Source organism: Myotis nattereri (assembly GCF_964212035.1).
Source record: "Myotis nattereri genome assembly, chromosome: 2".
Taxonomy (NCBI): Eukaryota; Metazoa; Chordata; class Mammalia; order Chiroptera; family Vespertilionidae; genus Myotis; species Myotis nattereri.
Genome location: NC_138076.1, coordinates 162,143,298 through 162,168,801, shown reverse-complemented (window position 1 = coordinate 162,168,801; position 25,504 = coordinate 162,143,298). Strand labels below are relative to the sequence as shown.

At 48.4% G+C, this 25,504-nt stretch overlaps 1 protein-coding gene across 1 annotated transcript in view; it reads right to left on the bottom strand.

Moving 5' to 3' along the window:
* Positions 1-24,658, bottom strand: part of PPP1R1A (protein phosphatase 1 regulatory inhibitor subunit 1A) — a 205,562-nt gene extending 180,904 nt beyond the window's left edge. Inside the window, exon 1 of the mRNA XM_081082900.1 lies at positions 24,620-24,658. The gene's annotated coding sequence lies outside the window, so the exon portion shown is untranslated. The remainder of the gene's footprint in view (positions 1-24,619) is intronic.
* Between the last annotated feature and the right edge of the window lie 846 nt (positions 24,659-25,504).

Here is a 25,504-nt window from a genome sequence, read left to right as displayed (position 1 = left end):
CATTAATAATTTTTGATGCTTTATAACAGTATATTGTGCATTTATCCCAAACAAATTTACAAATGAATTTGAATGTTTTACATGAAGGGATTTATTCCTCTCCACTGTGTGGCGGGCCTCCTGGGGAAGGCACTTAAGCATTCTGTATTGACCTATCTTGACTTTTTTTGCCCAGAGGAATCCAATTGCCTACAGCTGTTACCTGAGCTCTCTGTTCAAGCTGGGATCATGAAAAGCTGGTACCATGGATCTGTCTCTTGCCCAATGGCGTAAGCTGGGCCCTCTCTGGAGAAGAAACCTGGGTTCCCTATGATCAATGCCGGGGCCCCGCCAGCAGGCGAGGGGACCCAAAGGCAGTTGCTGGGCATGGAGGCCAGAGGGACATAGGCTATCAAGGAGACAGAACTGAACCTCACATCACCCTACTTGGCCCAGAGATAGCTGGTAGTCAACGACGGGTAAGATCCCAAAGGTTGGGACGACCTAAGACAGGCACAGCTGGGGGCCAGTAGGAGAAAACTTGGGGTGCGACAAAGGTGGGGCACAGATCCTCACCCCCCCAATGGTGCACGGGCTTGAATGGTGCACGGGCTTGAACACTCGGCCCTTCTGAGGAAGGTCTCCTGTCCCCATGGCTGCTTCTTGCTTCCCATGCCCAGCCCAGATCAGGAACCAAATAGAAGAGATTTGGTCCAGCTGAAATCAGTACCCAGATAAACAGAGGCTTGGCTAACAGACCCTATGTCTAAATCTAGCCTAACAACAGGAATGCTCAGAGCCTTCACAAGGATGTAAAGTGATCCTTTCAATTAATATTTACAGTGTAAATTAAGATTATTGTTAAAATATTAAATTTGACAGCAAAATAGTTTTCAAATTAATTAAATTTGGCTAACTTGAAATAAGTAATTATTCAAAAAGTATTAACAAAAATGTTCATAGTAAACATGCTATGAACCTAAAGCATTTTCAGGTTCATTTTTTTTGTATGCAAAAAATTAATATTTAAAGCTATCTAGACTGCATTATAAAATTTCCAAGAAGTCTCCTAATTAAAAAAAGGGGAGATAGTGGAAGAGTACCATGTAAGGAAATAGATCCTGTAACTAAATTACATTTAGAGGAAAAAATTTTTTCTTTTATAATGCTAATAGTGAGACACCCAGAAAAACCACACATTAGGCCAGGGTAAGCCAGGGAAAGATCATGTTAAGGAAAAGACCCCAAGTAAGGTTTTTTTTTCCTTTAACCTTTGGTCGAGAATATGTTTGTATATTTTCAGAGAACAGCTCCAAGACCATTTGGATTCCTGCAACAAGGGATCCCGGAGAGAAACTGACCAGATTGCTCCAGCCACAAAGACAGGAGAGACAGTTCAGAGATGGAGATGGTGGAAGACGCCTTGCCATGCTAGCAGTCAACAGCTGTGCGTCGCTGCAGGGTGCCCAGGACCAGACCAGAAAGGACCGGACCTGCATTTTCCACCATCCAGAACCAACATTTCATTGCTGGCGTGTACACATGAACTTTTGGACATTGAAACATGGACTCAGAACTTTTAGACATTGAAATTGGGACTTGATTATTTTTTAAAGAAAAAATAAGGGGGAGATGTGGGAAACTGTTTATTGCCTTCACTATCTGATAAGCATAGACAGAGCACTTCCCAAAACCCCCGAAGGCTGGGTGCCTTTGAAGGCTGGGTGCCTTTGAAGCCCTCCCAAAGGTCGGAGCTAGGCACCACCTCTGTTTGTCCAGACAGTGGTAGCTGAAACTACTCCCCCATTTATTATTATGTAAATCCTTGCTGATGGGCTAGTCTGCTTGTTACTAGGGGGTCACCTGCCTAGGGCTATGCTATGGGTGCATCCCAGATCAATAAAAGCTTGGTGAGGCCTGAGCATAGAAGAAGTCCTTCGGGACTTGCCGCCTGGTCCCCCAATATTGCAAAATTATCTCGTGTCTTTTTCTCTCATTTGCGGTGCAGCTCCTCTTTCAGATACCGAACCCTACTCCACGCGAGTCGTGGAAGGAAACACACTCAACACTATAGACAAAGAAAGCATGTCAAGAGCATATCAAATCTTATAATCTTTCATTTCAAAATGAGCTAAAAGGCATTGAGAAAATAATACAAGACATAGAAGAACAATATAAATCAGAATTATGAACTCCGAAACTAGGTGACCAACTCAGGAAAGATTGAGAAGTAAAAGGAAAAATTTTACTTCAGAATGAGCACAGTGAAGAGCAATATAAGAGTGAACTAACAGAGCAGATAATGCCTCAGGAAAGTAGGAAAAATCTAAAAATAAAAAGAAACTAAGAAAGAGATAAGATTCAAGAGGGAGTGACAGATATTGAAGAGACAAAGGAGAGACACACACATAATAGAAGTCCCTAAAGCAGAAACCCAAAAAGAGAGAATAGAACAAACTAAAAACTATACTTCAAGAAAACTTTCCTCAAAATGAAGGACATTATTGAGATTTTTTTTAAAAAGAAAACTTTCCTGAAATTGGAAAGATTTGAAGTTACAAATGGAAAGAGGGACCCTGTACTTGAGACTATCAGTCCAGAGTGACCAACATCAAGACAAAATGTAATAAAGTTGTTGGACTTCAAAGTAAGATGAAACTTTTGAACTGTAGGTAAAAACAGTAAGTGACTTAAAAGGAAATGAAAATTAGATTATCATCAGGCTTCTCTGACAGGAGTGCAAGAAGAAAATGAAGTAATATATTTAAACTACAAGGAAAAAAATGTGATGCAAGGATTTTATATCTAGCAAAACTGATTTTATTTTATTATATTTTTTTACTTTTATTTATTTACTAGAGGCCCGGTGCACAAAAATTTGTGCACTCGGGGGGGAGAGGGGGCCCCTCAGCCCGGCCTGTGCCCTCTCTCAGTCTGGGACCCCTCGGGAGATAATGACCTGCTGGCTTAGGCCTGCTCCCGGGTGGCAGAGGGCAGGCCCAATCCCTAGGTGCAGCCCCTCCTCGGGCTCAGTGCAGGGCTGATTGCGGAGTTGGGGCGCCACCTCCTGTCATGCACAGAACAGGTTCGATTGGGAGGTTGCGATGACACCCTCAGTCATGCTCAGGGTAGGGCTGATTGGGTGGTTGGGGCACCGCCCCCTGTCAAACTCAAGGCAGGGTGATGGGGAGGTTGTGGCGCCACCCCCTGTCACTCACAGAGCAGGGCCCATCAGGGGGGTTGTGGCTCTGTACCCTGTCACGCATAGAGCAGGGTTGATCAGGGGGTTGGAGAGCTCCCCCATGTCACTCATAGAGTAGGGCCGATAGGGGAGTATGGGCACTGCCCCCTGTCACACACAGAGCAAGGCCGATCAGGGGTTTGGGGCACCACACCCTGTCACACACAGAGCTGCTGGGCAATCAGGGGGTTGGGGAGCTCCCCACTATCAGGCACAGAGCACGGCTGATCAGGGGGTTGGGGCGCCTTCCCCTGTCACGAACAGAGCAGGGCGGATAGGGAGGTTGTGGCCCCGCTCCCTGTCACACACAGAGCCGCAGGGCGATCAGGGGGTTTGGGCGCTGCCCCCTGTCACACTCATCCCGGTGCCGGGAGGCCTCTCAGCTCCGCTGAACCCTGTGCTGGGAGGCATATTACCCTTTTACTATATAGGATAGAGGCCTGGTGCACGGGTGGGGGCCAGCTGGTTTGCCCTGAAGGATGTCCTGGATCAGGGTGGGGGTCCAGAATGGGGTGCCTGGCCAGCCTGGATGAGGGGATGATGGCTGTTTGCAGCTGGTCACACCCCCTTCAGGGTGGGGGTCCCCACTGGGGTGCCTGGCCAGTCTGGGTTAGGGGCTGAGGACTGTTTTCAGGCTGGCGGGTGACTGAAGCTCCCAACCTCTCCTTTTTTCCTTTTTTTATTCTGGTCCAGCTTTAGCTCTGAGGGTTGGCTCCAGCTCTTAGGCCTTGGCTACTGAGAGCAGGTATCTGGTTTTCTTGGTTCTGTAATCAAAACACCATTTCAACTCCAGCTCTAGATCCCGGCTGGCTGAAAGCAGGTTTCTGGGGTTTTGTTTAGCTTCTATATTTGTAACAATGTTTCAAACTGCAAGCTCAGAGGCCAGCAGCGGCAGGCGGGGAAGGTTGGCTTCCTCCATCACTGAAGCAAGCAATCCTCATGTTCGTTTCAAGCTGCCTGGCTGCCGGCCACCATCTTGGCTGGCAGTTAATTTGCATATCACCTGATTAGCCAATGGGAAGGGTAGCGGAAGTACGACTAATTACCATGTTTCTCTTTTATTAGATAGAATTTAATGTCTTTGCTTAAAGTATTACAAATGGTATTACATTTGTCTCCTTTTTTCCCCCACCCTTGACCATCCCCTGGCCTACCCTACCCCCCCAGTGTCTTATGTCCATTGGTTATGCTTTTATGCATGCATATAAGTCCTTCAGTTTATCTCTTACCCGCCACGCTCTGCCCCCCTACCCTCCCTGGACTTCCCACTGCAGTTTGACAGTCTGTTTGAGGCAGCTCTGCCTCTGTATCTATTTTTGTTCATAAGTTTATAATGGTCTTTATTATCCATGAATGAGTGAGATCATGTGGTATTTTTCCTTCATTGACTGGCTTATTTCACTTAGCATAATGCTCTCCAGTGCCATCCATGCCGTTGCAACTGGTAAGAGTGCCTTCTTTTTTACAGCAGCATAGTATTCCATTGTGTAGATGTACCATGGTTTTCTAATCCATTCACCTACTGATGGGCACTTAGGCCGTTTCCAGATCTTAGGAAGGGTGAATTGTGCTGCCATGTACATATGGGTGCATATAAACTTTCTGATTGGTGTTTCTGGTTTCTTGGATATATTCCTAGAAGTGGGATCACAGGGTCAAATGGGAGTTCCATTTGTAGTTTTTTGAGGAAGCTCCATATTGTCTTCCATAGTGGCCGCCCAAGTCTGCATTCCCACCAGCAGTGCACAAGTGTTCCTTTTTCTCCACATCCTCTCCAGCACTTGTCGTTTGTGGATTTGTTGATGATAGCCAGTCTGACAGGTGTGAGATGGTACCTCATTATTGTTTTGATTTGCATCTCTCAGATGATTAGTGCCTTTGAGCATGTTTTCATATGTCTCTTGGCTTTCTGAATGTCCTCTTTTGAAAGGTGTCTATTTAGGTCCTTTGCCCATTTTTGATTGGGTTGTTTATCTTCCTTTTGTTAAGTTGTATGAGTTCTCTATAAATTTTGGAGATTAGGCCCTTATCAGATATGACATTGGCAAATATGTTTTACCATGCAGTGGGCTTTCTTGTTGTTTTGTTGATGGTTTCTTTTGCTGTGCAGAAGCTTTTTATTTTGATGTAGTCCCATTCGTTCATTTTCACTTTAGTTTCAAGTGCCCTAGGAGCTGTATAAGTGAAGAAATAGCTTCGGCATATGTCTGAGGTTTTGTTGCCTTTAGATTCTTCTAGAATTTTTATGGTTTCTCGTCGTACATTTAAGTCCTTTATCCATTTTGAGTTTATTTTTGTGCATGGAGTAAGTTGGTGGCCTAGTTTCATTTTCTTGCATGTATCTGTCCAATTTTCCCAACACCATTTATTGAAGAGACTATCATGAATATATTTTATGTTCTTGCCTCCTTTCTCTAATATTAATTGATCATATTGCTTCTGGCCTATTTCTGGGCTCTTGATTCTATTACATTGATCTATGTCTGTTCTTGTGCCAGTACCAGGCAGTTTTGAGAACAGTGGCTTTGTAATACAGCTTGATATCTGGTATTGAGATCCCACCTACTTTGTTCTTTCTCAAGATTGCTGCAGCTATTTGGGGTCTTTTTTTTATTCCAGATGAATTTTTGGAGAGTTCGCTCTAGATCTGTGAAATATGCTGTTGGTATTTTAATGGGAAGTGCGTTGAATTTATAGATTGCTGTGGGTACTATGGACATTTTAATGATGTTGATTCTACCAATCCATGAACACGGTATGTTCTTCCATCTGTTTATGTCTTCCTCTATCTCTTCTTTCAACGTCCTGTAGTTTTCTGAGTAGAGGTCTTTTACTCTTTAGTTAAGTTTATTCCTAGGTAGCTTAATTTTTTTGGTGCTATAGTAAATGGGATTGTTTTTTTAGTCTCACTTTCTGCAAGTTCACTATTGGTGTATAGAAATGCCATAGGTTTCTTGGGGGTAATTTTGTATCCTGCTACATTGCTAAATTCATGTATTAAGTCTAGTAGGTTTTTGATGGAGTCTTTAGTGTTTTGTATGTATAATATAATGTCGTTTGCAAATAAGGACAGTTTTACTTCCTCTTTTCCAATTTGGATGCCTTTTATTTCTTCCTCTTGTCTAATTGCAATGGCTAATACTTCCAGTACTATGTTGAACAGGAGTGGTGAGAGTGGGCATCCCTGTCTTGTTCCTGTTCTTAGGGGAAATGGTATTAGTTTTTGTCCATTGAGTATGATGTTGGCTGTGGGCTTGTCATACATGGCTTTTATTATGTTGAGGTATGATCCTTTTTTTCCCACCTTGCTGAGAGTTTTTATCATAAATGGGTGTTGAATTTTGTCAAATGCTTTTCCTGCATCAATTGATATGACTATGTGGTTTTTTTCTTTCAATTTTTTATGTGATATATCACGTTTATTGATTTTCAGATATTGGACAATCCTTGCATCCATGGGATAAATCCTACTTGGTCGTGGTGTAAGATCTTTCCGATGTACTGCTGGATCCAGTTTGCTAAGATTTTGTTGAGGATTTGGCCTCTATGTCATGAGGGATATTGGCCTGTAATTCTCTTTCATTGTGTTGTCTTTACCTGGTTTTGGTATTAGGGTGATGCTGGATTCATAGAATGAGCTGGGAAGTGTTCCTTCCTCTTGAATTTTTTGTAGTAGTCTGATGGAGGATAGGTTTTAGTTCTTCCTTGAATGTTTGGTAAAACTCCCCGGTGAAGCCGTCTGGTCCTGGGCTTTTGTTTGCTGGAAGCTTTTTGATGACTGCTTCAATTTCTTCCATAGTTATTGTCCTTGAGATTTTTAGAATCTTCCTGATTGAGTTTTGGAATGTTGTATTTTTCTAGGAATTTGTCCATTTCCTCCAGGTTGTCTAGTTTGTTGGAGTAGAGTTGTCCATAGTATTTTTTAGCAATCATTTGTATTTCTGTGGGGTCTGTTGTTATTTCGCCTCTATCGTTTCTGATTTTCCTTATTTGGGTCCTCTCTCTTTGCTTCTTGGTGAGCCTGGCTAGAGGTTTGACAATCTTGTTTATCCTTTCAAAGAACCAGCTCTTGGTTTCATTGATTTTCTGTATTGTTTTTTTGGTCTCTATGTCATTTATTTCTGCTCTAATCTTTATTATCTCCTTCCTTTTGCACACTCTGGGTTTTTCTTGTTGCTCTCTTTCTAATTGTTTTAGTTGTAGAGTTAGATGATTGACCACAATTTTTTCTTATTTTTTTGAAGTAGGCCTTAATAGCTATAAACTTCCCTCCTAGGACTGCTTTCATTGTGTCCCATTGATTTTGGATTGTTGTGTTTTCATTGTCATTAGTTTCCAGGATGTTTTTAATTTCTTCTTTGATCTCATTGGTAACCCAATCAATATTTAATAACATGCTATTCAGCTTCCAAGTGTTTGAGTATTTTTTGTTGTTTTCATTGTAGTTTATTTCTAATATTTTGCCATTGTGGTCTGAGAAGATGCATGGTATTATTTCAATCTTCTTGAATTTGGGGAGACTTTGTGACCCAATATGTGGTCTATTTTTGAATGTGTCTTATGAGCACTTGAGAAGAATGTATATTCCGTGGCTTTGAGGTGAAGCATTCTGAAGATGTCAATTAAGTCCATCTGATCTAGTGAGTCATTTAGGATTGCTGTTTCTTTGCTGATTGTTTGTCTAGAGGATTTATACAGTGATGTCATTGGTGTATTAAAGTCCCCTATTATGATTGTATTGTTGTCGATCTCTCTTTTGATATCTTCCAGGATTTTTTTTCATGTATTTGGGTGCTCCTGCATTGGGTGCATATATGTTTATCAGGGTTATATCTTCTTGTTGTATTGATTCTTTTACTATTATGAAGTGGCCTTACTTTTCTCTTGTTATGGCCTTCACTTTGAGGTCTATTTTGTCCGATATAAGTATTGCTACCCCAGCTTTCTTTTCATTTCCATTTGCCTGAAAGATATTTTTCCATCCCTTCACTTTTAGTCTTTGTGAGTCCCTCCTTCTGAGGTGGGTCTCTTGTAGACAGCAAATGTATTTGTCATGTTTTGTTATCCATTCAGCCACTCAGTGTCTTTTGGTTGGAGCATTTATTCTGTTTACATTTAAAGTTATTATTGAAATGTACTTGTTTGTAGCCATTTCTTTTTTTGTGTGGCTGTTTTCTTTCTGAGCTTTTTATTTCTTCTTTTAACACCAGTCCCTTTAGCATTTCTTGCATTGCTGGCTTGGTGGTGATAAACTCCCTTCGCCATTTTTTGTCTGTGAAGCTTCTTATTTCCCCTTCAATTTTGAATGATAGCCTTGCTGGATAGAGTATTCTTGGATTCAGTCCTTTGCTTTGCATCACTTTGTAAATTTCTGTCCATTCTTTTCTGTCCTGATGTGTTTCTGTTGAGAAATCATTTGATAATCCAATGGGAGATCCCTTGTATGTAACTTTCTATTTCTCTCTTGCTGCCTGTAAGATTCTCTGTTTGTCCTGAACATTTGCCATGGTAAGTATGATGTGTCTTGGTGTTGGTCTTTTCGGGTTTACCTTGTTTTGGACTCTCTGTGCTTGTGTGACTTTTTTCTTCTCCACCTCAGGGAAGTTTTTTGATATTATTTCTTCGAATAAGTTTTCTAATCCTTGTTCCTCTTTCTGTTGTTCTTGCACCCCTATTATTAGTATGTTGTTCCGTTTCATGCTGTCCTAAAGCTCCCGTAGGCTCTCCTCCTGTCTTTCAATTTTTTTCTCGAATTGCAGTACACTTTGGTTGTGTTTTGCTTCCTTGTCTTCTAATTCAGTAATTCGTTCCTCCGCCTCTCCTAGTCTACTGTTGATACTTTCAATGGTGTTTGTTATTGCAGGTATATTGCTCTTCATTTCTTCTTGTGTCTTACAGAAGTTATTGATTTTTTCATCTGTTTCTTCTTGCTTCTTGCAGAAGTTGTTGATTTTTTCCTCCATCCGGTTTATTCACTCTAGGACAGTTATTCTGAATTCTTTTTCTCTCATGTTGCATGCCTGTGTATCACTTAGCTGCTTTTCCTGTGTGTCTTCCTTTTCTTTCCTTTCAGGATTTCTTTGTCTACCCATTTTTGAGCTCACTGACATATCTAGATGTTCAGTCATCCAGTGTTTGCACCTTGGGTGGTAGTAGCCCCTCGGGCGGTTGCAGTAGCAGCTGCTCCACAGTTGGAAGCAGCTCCTCTGGTGGGTGCTGTATGCAGCTGTGGTGGCTCTTCTGGCTGGTGGGGGGAGGCTTCACGTACAGCTGCTGTTCCTCACACAGAGGGTGTGGTGGTCAGGAGGTTGCTGTTGCTTGGATCTCCTGCTTTGATTTAAAGGCACAAAATACAACACAACGTGGAACAACATACCAGGCACTCGCAAAACTTATTTTAAAATATAAAGGCACACAATGTTATCAATGTGCCCTTCCTGAGGAATCTACCAGATAATGAGCTTCAGATGATAAAAATGACAAGAGGACTATTACCATAAGGAATAGTGGCAAGCATTTAAAATATAGTTACATGTGGAACTAATTAATGAGAGTTAAAAAAGAGGAGGTAGCATGAAATGATGATAGGTTCGGTCAATTGAGATGTGGGGTTGCAAGAATGAGGAAAATGTATAGGCAATTAAGAAAAATCTCTGAGAGTCAGAGGTGGTAGTATTAATATTGTTATCTTTAGACTATTGTATAATGCAGGATAATGTAAATGATTAATTATGGGGCCATTCCATTATCCTATGTTTTCAAGAACTGGGATTCTTTTATTTTTTCCAGGAGTAAAATTGGCTGGGACTTTTATTGGGATAAGATTGAATCTATAGATCAATTTGGAGATAATAGACACCTTTACAATATTGAATCTTTTCATCCATAAATATGATCTTTCCCTTCATTTATTAATATTATCCTATCTAATAAAAGAGAAACTTGGTAATTGGCATACGATTGCTACGCTTCCCATTGGCTAATCAGGGCAATATGCAAATTAATTGCCAGCCACGATGGCGGCCGTCAGCCAGGCAGCTTGAAACTAACCTGAGGCTTTCTTGCTTCAGTGACGGAGGATTCCAATGTTCCCCGCCTGCCGATGCAGGCCTCTGAGCTGCAAGCAACTATGTAACAAAAATAGGAACTAAACAAAATCCCAGAAACCTGCCAGGCTTCAGCCAGCAGGATCGCAACATTGTAAGCAAAGGCCAGAAACCTACTTTCAGCAGTGGAGGCCTAAGAGCTGGAGCCAAGCCTCAAACCTAAAGCTGTCCCAGAATAAAAAAAAAGAAAAGAAAAAAGGAGCTGTTGGCAGCTTCAGTCACCCCCAGCCTGAAAATAGCCCTCAGCTCCTCACCCAGACTGGTCAGGCACCCCAGTGGTGACCCCCACCCTGAAGGGGGTGTGACCAGCTGCAAACAGCCATCATCCCCTCACCCAGGCAGGCCAGGCACCCCAGTGGAGACCCCCACCCTGATCCAGGACACCCTTCAGGGCAAACCAGCCAGCACTCACCCATGCACTAGGCCTCTACCCTATATAGTAAAAGGGTAATATGCCTCCCAGCACCGGGATCAGTGGAGCCACGAGGTCTCCCGGCACCGGGATCAGCATGACAGGGGGCAGCGCCCAAACCCCCTGATTGGCCCTGCTCTGTGTATGACAGGGTGTGGCGCCCCAACCCGTCCCCCTCACCCCCCCACGGGCCCTGCTCTGTTTGTGACGGGGTAGAGCCATAACCTCCCCATCGGCCCTGCCCTGAGTGTGAGAGTGGCGGCACCCCAACCCCCTGATCGACCCTGCTCTGTGGGTGATAGAGGGCGGCGCCCAAACCCACTGATGGGCCCTGCTCTGTGAGTGACAGGGGGAAATGCCCCAACCCCCTGATTGGACCTGCTCTGTGCATGACAGGGGGTGGCACTGCAACCTCTCCATCGACCCTGCCTTGAGTGTGACAGGGGATGGTGCCCCAATCACCCAATTGGCCCTACCCTGAGCGTGACTGAGGGTGGAATCACAACCTCCCGATCGCCCTGCTTTGTGTATGACAGGGGGCGGCGCCCCAACTCCCCAATCGGCCCTGCTCTTAGCCCGACCAGGTGCTGCACCTAGGGATTGGGCCTGCACTCTGCCACCCGGGAGCCGGCCTAAGCCAGCAGGTCATTATCTCCCGAGGGGTCCCAGACTGCGAGAGGGCACAGGCCGGTTGAGGGGCTCCCCTTCCCCCTGAGTGCACAAATTTTTGTGCACCGGGCCTGTAGTTGATTAATAATATAATACTTAAAAAGATGCTGTGGTTTCTGTGTAGAAAAATTTCTTTAGATTTATTCCTGCAATTTTGACTTTTTGATTCTATTTTTAAAGTAAACATTGAAAACATTTTATTTTCTAATTATTCACTTATTGTATATAAAAATACCACAGATTTTTCCAAATTGATCTTATATCCAACGACCTTGCTAACATTACCTAAGTCTGACTGCAAGTTTTTTTTGAGTTTTCTATACATACAATCACGTTGTAATTGTGTTGTGTGAGAATTACAGTTCTACGTTTCCTTTCCAATTTTTATACTTTTACAATGGCTAGGACCTCTAGTAAAATATAAACAGACCTGGTGAAAGTAGGTCTTCTTTTTTTATTCTTGATCTCAGGTGGAAAACTTTCAATAATTCATCATAAATATCATATTTGATGTAGGTCTTTTAAAAAAGATACTCATCAGATTACGAAACCTCTTCTCTATTCCTAGTTTGCTAAAGCTTTTATTATGATCTAGAGACCCGGTGCACAAAAATTTGTGCACTGGCCGGGGGGGGGGGGGTGGCGGGGGGGGGGGCGGGGAATGTCCATCAGCCCCACTTGTGCCCCTTCACAGTCTGGGACCCTTCGGGAGATAACGACCTGCTGGTTTAGGCCCACTCCCGGGTGGCAGAGGGCAGGCCCAATCCCTAGGTGCCTGCCCTGCAGCTCCTGGTCGGGTTCAGAGCAGGGCCGATTGGGGAGGTTGCGGTGCCACCCCTTGTCACGCACAGAGCAGGGCGGATTAGGGGGTTTTGGTACAACCCCTGTCACCCACAGAGAAGGGCCGATTAGGGGGTTGGGGCTCCATACCCTGTCACACACAGAGCAGGGCCAATCAGGGGGTTGGGGAGCTCCTCCCTGTCACACACAGAGCAGGGCCTATCAGGGGGTTGAGGAGCTCCCCCCTGTCATGCACAGAGCACGGCTGATCAGGTGGTTGGAGCACTCCCTCTTGTCACACTCAGGGCAGGGCCCATGGGGAGGTTGCGGCTCCATTCTGTCTCACACAGAGCAGGGCCCATGCGGGGGTTGGGGCGCCTCACCCTGTCACACACAGAGCAGGGCTGATCAGGGGGTTGGGGAGCTCCCCCCTATCAGGCACAGAGCAGGGCTGATCAGGGGGTTGGGGCACCTTCCCCTTTCAGGAAGAGAGCAGGGCGGATAGGGAGGTTGTGGCCCCGCCCCCTGTCACACAGAGCCGCAGGGCAATCAGGGGGTTTGGGCACTGCCCCCTGTCACGCTGCTCCAGGGGCAAGGAGGCTTCCTGGCTCCGTTGATCCCATTGCTAGGAGGCCTCACGGCTCCGCTGATCCCGGTGCTGGGAGGCCTCGCTGCTCTGCTGATCCTGGTGCTGGGAGGCCTCGCTGCTCTGCTGATCCTGGTGCTGGGAAGCATATTACCCTTTTACGGTGTAGGATAGAGGCCTGGTGCACTGGTGGGGGCCGGCTCATTTGCCCTGAAGCGTGTCCGGGATCAGGGTGGAGGTCCCGCTTGGGTGCCTGGCAGCCTGGATGAGGGGATGATGGCTGTTTGCAGCTGGTCACACCCCCTTCAGTGTGGAGGTCTCCACTGGGGTGCCAGGTCAGCCTGGATGAAGGGATGATGGCTGTTTTCAGCTGGTCACACCCCCTTCAGGGTGGGGGTCCCCACTGGGGTGCCTGGCCAGTCTGGGTGAGGGGCTGAGGGCCGTTTACAGGCCGGCGGGTGACTGAAGCTCCCAACGTCTCCTTTTTTCCTTTTTTTTTTTTTTTTTTTAATTCTGGGAATTATTTACCTTCTATGGCTGTCACTGGAGCTGAGAGCCGGCTTGAGCTGTGAGACCTCGGCTGCTGAAAGCAGGTTTCTGTGCTTTGTTTACCTTCTGTATTTGAAACTTTGCTGCGACTCCAGCTCTGAGATCCCGGCCATCTGAAAGCAGGTTTCTGGGTTTTGTTTAGCTTCTATGTTTCTTAGAGAGCAGCTCAGAGCCCAGCAGTGGCAGGCGGAAAACCTGGCTTCCTCCGTCACAGGAGCAAGCAAGCCTCCTGTTCGCATCAGTTGCCTGGTTGCCAGCCGCCATCTTGGTTGGCAGTTAATTTGCATATAGCTCTGATTAGCCAATGGGAAACGTGTTGGAGCTATGGTTAATTACCCTGTTTCTCTTTTATTAGATAGGATATAAAATTTTATCAGATGCTTTTCTGAATCTATTAAGATGATCATATAATTTCTATTTATTCTGTTAATAGGATGAATTGATTTAAATAATGTCCAGCTTTATTGGGGGTATAATTGACAAATTGAAATTAAATATATTTAAGGTTCATACTGTGATGTTTTGATATACGTATATGTTGTGAAGTAATCAACATAATCAAGCTAGTTAATATATCCACCTCCTCACACAGTTACAATTTTTTGTGTGGTGAGAACACTGAAAATTTACTCTCTTTGCAAATTTCAAGTACATAGAATAGCATTGATAACTACAGTCACTAAGCTGCACATTAGATCTCAAGTAATTTATTTATCCTGCATAACAGATACTTTATACTCTTTGACTAAAATCTCCTGGCAACCACCATTCTACTCTGTGCCTCTATAAGATTGATTATTTTACATTCCACATACAAGTGAGACCATGGAATATATATCTTTCTATGTCTGGCTTATTGATAACTAGAGGCCTGTTGCAAGAAGAGATTCGTGCAATAGGCCTTCCTTTCCCCTGGCTGCTGGCATCGGTTTCCCTCCAGCACCCGGGGCCCAGGCCTTCCCTCTGGCTGAGTTCTGGCCGGAGCCGGCCCTGGAAACATCAGGCTTCGCTGCTTCTCTAGCCCCAGAGCCATGAGGCTTCGCTGCTCCACAGGCCCAGGAAATGTCAGACTTCACTGCTCCACCAGCCCTGGAAACATGAGGCCTCACTGATCCGCTGGACCCAGGCCATCAGGCTTCGCTCCACAGCTTGGAGCCTACATATGCAAATTAACCGCCATCTTTGTTAGTGGTTAATTTGCATATCGTGCTGATTAGCCAATGGGAGGCGTAGCGAAGGTACTGTCAATTACCATGTTTGTCTATTATTAGATAGGATGTTTGGAGGATGATAGGAAATTAATTTATTATCTTTAACACTGGTAAATAAAATGAAAGAATTGAGCATTTATTTTTCCTACATGAACTATACCACTGGGTAACCAAATAGTAGATGAGGGAAGTGTCTGAATAAAAGCATTCCAACTAATAAATTTACAAAAATGTTAGACTGTCACCAGTTTGCAAATCCAAATTAATTATGGTCTGTGACACTGGACAGCAATAACTGCTAACATCACACACCAAAAAGAGAGAATCAGAAATTATCTGCTTCTTGTTAAAAGAACACACCACCAACCTAGGTAGTTTTACTAAAGGGTCAAATATCAGCCTAACCCAGGCTCTGGATACATCTGTCAGTTTGCTGAAAATGTAGAGGAGAGAAACATATTGAACTGAATCATGAATATGGAATCAACAAAAATCAAGACTGCTAGAAACTATACAGGTCAAATGTGTATCTGCAGGTCAAATGTATATCTCCCCCTTCAATAGATATATTGAACGGAAAAGCAAGGCATGGAGGGGGAATCTTTAGATTAAACAGGGCTTAAAAAGCATCCTATCTAATAAAAGAGAAACATGATAATTGGCGTACAACCGCTACCCTTCTCATTGGCTAATCAGCAAGATATGCAAATTAACTGTCAGCCAAGATGGCGGCCGGCAGCCAGGCAGCTTGAAACTAACATGAGGCTTGCTTGCTTCAGTGACGGAGGACTGCAATGTTCCCCGCCTGCCTTGCCGGCCTCTGAGATTGCAGTTTAAGAAACATTGTAACAAATATAGAAGCTAAACAAAACCACAGAAACCTGCTTTCAGCAAGCCCGGGATCTAAGAGCTGGAGTTATACATTGTTTCGATTATAGAACCTAAACAAACCAGATACCTTCTTTCAGCAGCAGAGGCCTCAGAGTTGGAGCCAGAGCTAAAGCTGGCCCAGAATAAAAAAAGGGAAAAGAAAAAAGGAGCAGTTGGGAGCTTCACTCGGCTTGAAAACAGGCCTCAGCCCCTCACCCAGACTGGCCAGGCACCCCAGTGGGGACCCCCACCCTGAAGGGTGTGTGACCAGCTGCAAATAGCCATCATCCCCTCACCCAGGCAGGCCAGGCACCCCAGTGGGGACCCCCACCCTGATCCAGGACACCCTTCAGGGCAAAGCAGCCAGCCCCACCCATGCACCAGGCCTCTATCCTATATAGTAAAAGGGTAATATGCCTCCCAGCACAGGGATCAGCGGAGCTGAGAGGCCTCCCGGCACCGGGATGAACTTGACAGGGGGCAGCGCCCAAACCCCCTGATCGCCCTGCGGCTCTGTGTGTGACAGGGGGCGGGGCCACAACCTCCCTATCTGCCCTGCTCTGTTCGTGACAGGGGAAGGCGCCCCAACCCCCTGATCAGCCGTGCTCTGTGCCTGATAGCGGGGAGCTCCCCAACACCCTGATCGCCTTGCGGCTCTGTGTGTGACAGGGTGCAGTGCCTCAACCCCCTGATTGGCCCTGCACTGTGTGTGACAGGGTGTGGCGCCCCAAACCCCCTTCTCCACCACGGGCCCTGCTCTGTGTGTGATGGGGTAGAGCCATAACCTCCCCATCGGCCCTGCCCTGAGTATGAGAGTGGCGGCGCCCCAACCACCTGATCGGTCCTGCTCTGTGGGTGATAGAAGGCGGTGCTCCAACCCCTCCCCACTCCCCCACGGGCCCTGCTCTGTGTGTGATGGGGTAGAGCCATAACCTCCCCATTGGCCCTGCCCTGAGTGTGGCAGTGGCGGTGCCCCAACCCCCTGATCGGCCCTGCTCTGTGGGTGATAGAGGGAGGTGCCCCAACCCCCTGATCCACCCTGCCCTGAGTGTGACAGGGTACGGAGCCCCAACCTCCTGATGGGCCCTGCTCTGTGCATGACAGGGGGCAGCGCCCCAACCCCCTGATTGGCCCTGCTCTGTGCATGACAGGGTACGGAGCCCCAACCCACTGATGGGCCCTGCTCTGTGTGTGACAGGGGCTGGTGCCACAACCTCCCCATCGACCCTGCCTTGAGTGTGACAGGGGGTGGTGCCCCAACTCCCTAATCTGCCCTACCCTGAGCGTGACTGAGTGTGGCATCGCAACTTCCCAATCTGCCCTGCTCTGTGCATGACAGGGGGTGGCGCCCCAACTCCCCAATCGGCCCTGCTCTTAGCCCGACCAGGTGCTGCACCTAGGGATTGGGCCTGCCCTCTGCCACCCGGGAGCAGGCCTAAGCCAGCAGGTCGTTATCTCCCGAGGGGTCCCAGACTGCGAGAGGGCACAGGCCGGGCTGAGGGACCCCCCCGCCCCCCCAAGTGCACAAATTTTTGTGCACCAGGCCTCTAGTCTATAATAATAAAATCATAATATGCTAATTAGACTGGACGTCCTTCTGGATATCCTTCTGGATGACCTTCTGGACGAAGCCGAGGCTGTGAGGGCTGATGCAAGCTGCCATGACTGCGAGGGCCAAGCCCCTTTCATGAATTTCATGCATCGGGCCTCTAGTCTATATCTATACTAGTAAAAGCCTAGGTGGGGTCTCACCCTCGTGACATCATAAGATCGCCACTCCCACGTCATCACAAGATGGCCACCCCATGTCATCACAAGATTGCCGTCACAAGATGGCGGGCTGAGGAGGTAAGTTAGGGGCAATCAGGCCAGCAGGGTAGGGCAGTTGGGGGTAACTGTGCCTGCAGGTGAGGGCAGTTATGGGCAATCAGGCTGGCAGGCGAGGGCAGTTGGAGGATCAGGCTTGCAGGGGAAGGCAGTTGGGGGTGATCGGGCTGGCAGGCAGAAGCTTTTAGGGGCAATCAGGCAGGGAGGCAGGCAAGCAGTTAGGAACCAGCAGTCCCAGATTGTGAGAGGGATGTCTAACTACCTGCAGTCAGACATCCCCTGAGGGTTCCCAGATTGGAGAGGGTGCAAACTGGGCTGAGGGACACCCCCCAGTGCACGAGTTTTGTGAACCGACCTCCAGTTCTAATATATAAAAACCCTGGGTCTGTCATGACCAGAGGCTCGACCCACTGGAAGTCAGTCCTGCAGTCAGCGCTGGGTTGCTGTGGTGACACAGCACTGACTGATATGGCTGCAGGAGCAGTGACCCAGCACTGACTGATATGGCTATAGGAGCGGTGACACAGCACTGACTGCTATGGCTGCAGGAGCGGTGACCCAGCACTGACTGCTGAGGGGGCTGCGAATCAGTCCCGGAGAGAGGCCTGAAGAGAGAAGCAGGGTCTGATCCATAGCCTATGTGGCAGTGTTGATCAGCACTTGCCTCTCTCATTCTCTCCAGGCCTCCACTAGGGCTGCTGATCAGCCCTACATTTCTGATCAGGTTCTGTTGATAAGCCCAGAGACACTGACTCACATAGAAACTGACCAATCAGAACCAAATCTGGGTGAAATGTGAGAAGCCAATGGCTGCCTAGGAGGTGGAGCTTTTGATGCTGACTGGTATAGAAACTGGCCAATCAGAACAAATCTGGGTGAACTGTGAGGACCAAATGGCTGTCTCAGAGACAGAGTTTTTGATGCTGACTGGCATAGAAACCAACCAATCAGAACCAAATTGGCCAACAGAGGAGGGAAGTTGGGGGCAAGATCAGGCTTGCAGGGGAGGGCAGTTGGGGGCAGATCAGGCCATCAGGGGAGGGCAGTTAGGGGCGATCAGGCAGGCAAGCAGAGTCAGTTAGGGGCAAACAGGCAGGCAGAGGCAGTTAGGGTTGACAAGGCAGGCAGGTGAGCGGTTAGGAGCTAGCGGTCTCAGATTGCAAAAGGGATGTATAACTGCTGGTTTAGAACATCCCCTAAGAGGTCCCCGATTGGAGAGGGTGCAGGCTGGGCTGAGGGAACCCCCACTTCATGCACAAATTTCATGCACTGGGTGACTAGTGTATATATGTCCTATATAATAAAAGCCTAATATGCAAATTGACTGAACGGTGGAATAACCGGTCTCTATGACACACACTGAACACCAGGGTGCAGATGCAGGAGCTGCCCCGTGGTGGTCAGTGCACTCCCATAGAAGGAGCACTGCTCTGCCAGAAGCTGGGCTCACAACTGGCAAGCGCAGCGGCGGTGGTGGTGGGAGCCTCTTCCGCCTTCGTGGCAGCACTAAGGATGTCCAACTGATGGCTTAGGGCCGTTCTCCACGCAGAATGGTCCTAAGCTGTCAGTAGGACATCCCCCGAGGGCTTCTGGACTGTGTGGTGCAGGCCGGGCTGAGGGACCCCCTGAGTGCACGAATTTTGTGCACCAGGCTTCTAGAATATACATAAGCCTAAGCAGCTGGCTGGTAGCTATGACTTGCACTGACCACCAGGGGGCAGACGCTCAATGCAGGAGCTTCTGAGTGACAGCAACTTTGCAGAGTGCCCTCTCCCACTCTGGGACCCCTCCGGGGATGTCGGACTGCTGGTTTTGGCCTGATCATCGCAGAGCAGGCCAAGGAATCCCACCTGCTGTAGGGACCCCACTCACTTCACAGACGCCCTTTGAGCCCAGGTGCCACTCCAGGTGCGGCCATCCAGAGAGGGACCTCTGGAGGTTGGCTCCTGGGCGTATCCAGCTTATCTTGCCCAGTCCTGTCCTGACAGCTACCTTCTGATTAACTTACTTTCAATGTGCATGAATCTGTGCACTGGGCCTCTAGTTATAAGATAAAAAAAGAAATTTTAAACTATGGCAGACAGGGATGAACATATGGATGATAAAATCATAAACAAACATAAGGAAAATATCATCAACATCAAGAAAGTGGCCACTTTTGTTTGGAAGAAGGCAGCTGTGATCTGGATGAGAGACCTGGAAAGGCTGCTACTGTGGCCAGCAAAGTTCTATGATGTGTGTGGTGGGGTAAGTGGTGTTTTAAAAATAACTCTGTAAGCTACGCATTTATTTTAAGTGGTTTTCTGCATCGGTATTTTATTTTATAATAAAAAGTTTCAAATAAGTTTAGTCCTTTTCTAGGAAGTCCTTCTTTCCATATCCAATCTCCTCGCACCATTTCATTGCTCCATTCTGAGAACTCCTGCCTCTGAAAAGTCGGTGCTCTTTGACACTGAATGATCAAATCCCCATCTTCGTGTGTCCATTTAGTATTATTCCCATTTGCGGTGAAGGTGGTAAGATGCCTGCCCGTCTCTATGCCCCCAAAATGGGTATCAGCCACAGCAAGAGGGGCAGTGTCAGTCTGAGAGGCAGACTCTCCCCAAAGAAGAAATAGAATGCACAGACTGGGGGTATGTTGAGGTAGGGCAGTGTTTTTCAGGATAATCCAGTGGCCTCTGTTCTGGTGACATTTCAAGGTCCCTGGCATTCCAGTCCCACGTGTGTGCACGCCACATATATGCGTGCACCGCACAAACATTAGCTGAGTCCATCTCTAGCTATTCTTGGTGCAAATGTGCAGGGTGCCAGCCGGCAGGCATGTGTGCTTCCTGTATGTGGGTGGGGGCCATCCTTCTCCTAGGAGGGGACTCCTCTCCAGTTCTCTCTTGCTCTGCGGGAGGGGCTGGCTGTGAAAGAGACAGAGAGAGGGAGGATGCGGATTAGTGGGATTTGGGAACCTGAGAGGGAGACTTTGAAAGGGCAGCAGGGTTCTGTGATCCCTTCCTTAGCCAATTTCCTTGCCTTGGACAAGATTTCTAAGCACTCAGTGTCCTTGAGAATGGCGAGGGAACAAAGTCAGACTTCCCGAAGCACCTCCCAGACACCTGACCTATGCTCTTTTCTTTCTTCCACGCATCCCAAATCTCAGCTCTCAAGGATACTTGGTGCCTTTTCCTCTGATTTATCTTCAAACCTGTCACGCCAACGACCTAATAGTTGTGGGACCCCTCACCCCCCCTGCTCTCCTGTGCTCCCTAATGCAGATCTTCAGAGCGTTTTTTGCCTTCCCTTGTCAGTCTGGGATAGGAGCTCCTGCCAAACCTGGAGCTCTTTGCCTGCACACGTGGATAACACAGCAGGAGGGGTTGGGGTTAGACTGCAGGTAAAATTTCAGGCTTGGCAGACAGATTTCTGAAGATTAGAGAAAAGCAGGCTCAAGGCCCAGCTCTTGTTTACCCTCTGGCTCCTTAGCACGGCCTTACCCTTCTCCTCTGCCCCTACACCCCCGAACCAGCTGGCCTCCCCCTCAACGCCCAACACACACTGCACCTGCCTCCTCTGACAGCACACTGAGGCAGGTGTCACGTAGTGGTACCTGTTTGTGTCAATGGAAGGCATATCTGCTGGAAACCTCACCCCTAACCCCCATGTTCCACACTCTTGGGCCCTTTCTTCCTGGCTCTGAGGTTATCTGTGCGGGTCCCCTGCCTGCAGGCACCATAGCCTTTCTCCTGACCCCAGCGAACACTCCCGATGCTCCTGGCTCTCCACCCTTCTCATCCTCAGGAGCTTGGAGGTCTCCCCACAGTCTCTCCCTCTACTGTCCCACCTCAGAGATCTGGAGATGCGGCTCCCCCAGGCCAGAGAGAGGATGTGGACCCAGGGACCTAACCCCTACCCACACTTGGGAAGCTGAAGTTATAGGGAGAGAGTGTGTACCTTCCCTGCCCCTTCCCATCCAGACCTTGTTCTACCAACCAGCTGGATCAACAGAAGGAACACTCTGTCAGCCCCTCCTGACAGGCCAGTGTTTTTTCAGGTGGGGAGGCCAGCAGGGCCTGGCCGCCAGTTGGGGGAAGTAGGGAACTGACCTTGTGGGAATGGATATTCTTTAGGAAGAGCGATGCCCAGGCAAATGGACAGAGGACACAAAGGAGATGGAGAAATGAACAATTATCTGGCAAACAGGCTGTAGTATGGACCACGGGTGGTCACCTTCTCCACTCACGCTCACTGTCCCTGAGACACACACTTGCTCACACACTCTCATCGGCTGCTGCTGCCTCTGCCAGGCTGCTCAGAGCTAAAAATAGGCCAGGCCGGAAGGCTGGGCGGGGCTCTGAACTCGTACCCTTCGAGCAAAGGCCAGCACAGTGCTTCTCCCCTGCCTGTCGCTCAACATGAACCCCAGTCTCTCGAAAGCCCCTGCCTGTGGCTTCCCAGTGCCGTTCTCTCCACGCCACCCCCCACTCCCCGCTCCAAAGGGCAGTAGTTGGGTACAAAGGACCCACGTGTCCGGACTTGCATCCAGGGGAGCCTAAGTCTGCAGACGAAACCACCCCTAATGTTATGGGTTCAATCAGTGAGATAGACCACCAAATCAGAATTTAAATTTAAGAGCCTTTATTAAGCTGGACAGCTGACTACAGCGCGTACCTCTCCTCAGAGAGCCTCGCAGCTGCAGTAGTGACCAAGGGTACAGCAAAACTTTTATTTTCAGCAACTACAAAGAGTTTCATTAGCTGTTCCTAGTACTGGCAGGGTAAAAAGTGCACAAAAAGTTCACAAGTACAAATGGGAGGAAAATGGGGTTACATCTGGCTGGGTTTAATCATAATACATTGTTTTTCTCAGATAGTCAGAAATTTTTCTATGCCACGGTCCCTGCCCCTAGCACATTCCCTACTGGACCATGTCCAATGGGATGATTTATAAGATCAAAATAACTTTTCTATTGTTAAGCCAAACAGCAGGGTTAAAGTGAAACTACACTTTCCACCTGAGATGATTGCTACTATACTTCATTCTTCACTAGTTTTATATACATGAGTCAAATCATGGACTCATCCTTAATAGTTAGGGAATTGTACTGCCCCCCACTTCTTTTAGGGGCATTCTCTAATTTGTTCTCGCTCTCCTATCCCCTAGCACATCTAGCCCCACTTGGCCCTGGACTTTCTTACTGGCCAGCAAAAATGTTCTTACAGTTACCAAGTCCCCTAGTGCCACGGTCCCCGTCAGTACTTGTCCTCACTGAAGCCCATTTCCACTCCTGCAGGCGTCGAGCCTCCTCCTGGCCTGCGTGGAGCTCAGGCTAGGGATCTCATGGGTGAGGCCGCTGGCTGCTATGATCCAGGCCTCTTCCTGGTGCAGGAGCTGGGAGTGGTGTAGCCAGGTCTGGATGCCGTCAGCAGGATGACAGTGTATAATCCTTTCCAATTTGGGGTGAGTCCTTGGGTAGTGAACTTCTTTGCCCATACTGAGTCCCCAGGCTGGAAAGGATGTACAGGGTCCAAGGTGGGCACTGGCAGGGTATCTCGAACAAGCTTATGTGTGGCTCTCTGGGTATACTGCAGAGCCTGCAAGGACTTGAGCAAGGAATGGTTATGACTTTTAGCTTTTAATTCCTTCCCTAACTTTGGGTAGGATAGGGGGAGGTTTACCAAACATGATTTCAAAGAAGAGAACCCCTCCCGGTTGGGAGTACACCTGGCCTGTAAGTAGGCAAAGGGCAGGAGGTTGGTCCAGTTTTCACCGGTTTCTGGCGAAATCTACCTCCCAATGCTCTCCTGGGGAGTTTCCCTGGGCCTAATTCCTAGGGGGACCCCCTTACCTTGCATTGTACCTGTGATCTGCCTCACAAAAGTTCAGAAGTCTTGGTGACACCTATATGGGTAGCCTGGTGCAACTGGGCAACCAAAGTCCGACCTAGAGACCCTGGGACCAACAGTCTGCCATCTGATAGATTCTACCAACCATTTGATCCTCTGGTAGCTTGTTTCTGTTCTGCCAATTCCTTGTCTTGTAAAGGCCCCACTGGTTTTTGGGTGGCTTTCTTGGCAGCTTGGTCTGTAGCTTGGTTCCCTTGGGCGGTCTAGGGCGACTACAACAACCACTGTATACCAGATTTCACAGGAGTTCAAATCTCGCTGGGGCCTCCAAATGTTATGGGTTCAATCAGAGAGATAGACCACCAACTCAGAATTTAAATTTAAGAGCCTTTATTAAGCTGGCCAGCTGACTACAGTGCGTACCTCTTCTCAGAGAACCTCGCAGCTGCAGTAGTGACCAAGGTTACAGCAAAGCTTTTATTTGCAGCAACTACAAAGCATTTCTTTAGCTGTTCCTAGTACTGGCAGGGTAAAAAGTGCACAAAAAGTTCACAAGTACAAATGGGAGGAAAACGGGGCTACACCTGGCTGGGTTTAATCATAATACGTTCTTTTTTCTAAGACAGTAATTTTTCTATGCCACAGTCCCTGCCCCTAGCACATTCCCTACTGGACCATGTCCAATGGGATGATTTATAAGATCAAAATAACGTTCCTATTGTTAAGCCAAACAGCAGGGTTGAAGTGAAACTACAGTTTCCACCTGAGATGATTGCTACTATACTTCATTCTCCCCAAAGCCCAGCCCTCTCTGTTCCCCAGCCCTTCGTTCTCACTCTCTGGGATCCAGCAGGCTCCTCCTAGTTAGGAGAGCACTGGGCGGGCTATTGCTCTTCTTTCCACTCCTACACCTACAGCACCGGGCTCCCTCCATTACCCCCCTCTCCCCGGACCCCTCCCCAGCGGCTGCGGGGACCCTTCCATGCAGCGCCCCCCGCAGAGCACAGAAACCTGCGGGGTTGGCTGGGTGGAGGACCCCAGATTGGCAAAGGCCAAAGACCAGAGGGGTCCAGTCCTCAGGCAGCCCCTCTCCCGGGGCTGGGGAGGCAGAGAGCGACTCTGGTGGGGATGAGCTTCCAGGGGAGGCACTCGTCCTTCTGTCCCTCTCCAAGAAGCAAGGATAGGGACCTGTGGCTCCCACAGTGGTGGAGGGGGTGGAAGACCCCCAAACAGCGCATCAGCCCTTAGAGGCGCACTGCTAGGGGAGGACCAGGCAGGGACCTCGGATCAGACAATCCTGGGGTCCCTTGTCCTTGGCTGGGCGAGTCCCCTGCCGCCCCGCCCTGCTCCGCACCTGCTCCGCAGCCTTGGGGTCAAGGTGCAGCTCCTGCAGCGGGACTGTGAACTGGATCTTCCCAGGGCTGTTGTCTGGTTCCATGGTTGGGCGGTGGCCTCTGGCCCGCATTGCGGCGGGGAAGGCGGCGGGACTGGGGACTGGGTGGGATGCGCTCCCTCTCAGCTCCGCTCCAGCCCGGCCCCAGCCTTGGAGCTCAGCTCCTGGCTCCTGGCTCCTGGCTCCTGGCTCCGTGCTCCCAGCTCCTGGCCTTGGGGACTCTGCAATTGCCTATTGGCTCAGCACAGCCCCTCACAGCCCCCTCCCTCCCCCCTGGCCCCTAGCCTTAACCCCGTGGTGGCTGCGCCTCTGGCGGCGGGGGTCCCCACCCGGAGTGCTGGAGAGCGGGGTGTGGCCTGCGCCAGTCCTGGTGGACAGCCCAGGCGCCTGTGCAGGTGTCCCTGGAGTTCTGGGCAGGGAGGGGTGTGGCGAGCAGCTACCAAGAACTTTTCCAAGCCAGGCAGGGTTTAGAGCTGGGAAGGTGGATGGGCCCTGCGCAAGAGAGGAGGCAGTAAACGCGAAAGATTTCATTTCCTTTCATGAGAAAGGGGGTTGTCTCCTAAAGAAAAGCAGGAAAGGGGATTTGGGTATGCTGCAGGAAGGATTAAGGCCAGACGTGGAGAGGGACTTTCCCCTGAGAGAAGACATTAGGGCGCAGGTGGAAACTTGGAGCGGAGGTGTGGGTCTAGGCACAGGTCCTGTGCTCCCTGGGTGGCAGGGAGGGGGACTGAACCCTTAGAGGGTCTCCAGAGACCTGAGCCTCTTCTCCAAGTGCTGATGGCAGTGGGTGCAGGGGCCAGGGAGAGAGGACCATCTGGGACTCAGCAGAAGGAGTAACGGGGGTGGAGAGCCAAGAGTGCTTGTGAAACAGATTTCTGTTTCTGCTTGCTAAATTATGGGGATGGAAAAGCAGGTGAAAGGCCTACAAGAGGAGGATGGTGGAGAGTGGAGAGGGAAACTCCTTGGTGGGGTGGCTTGCTTACAGATGGCTTGGGTTTCCACTTTCACTATTGGCAGAATATGAAATAATCTGCTGTAACTGAAGGG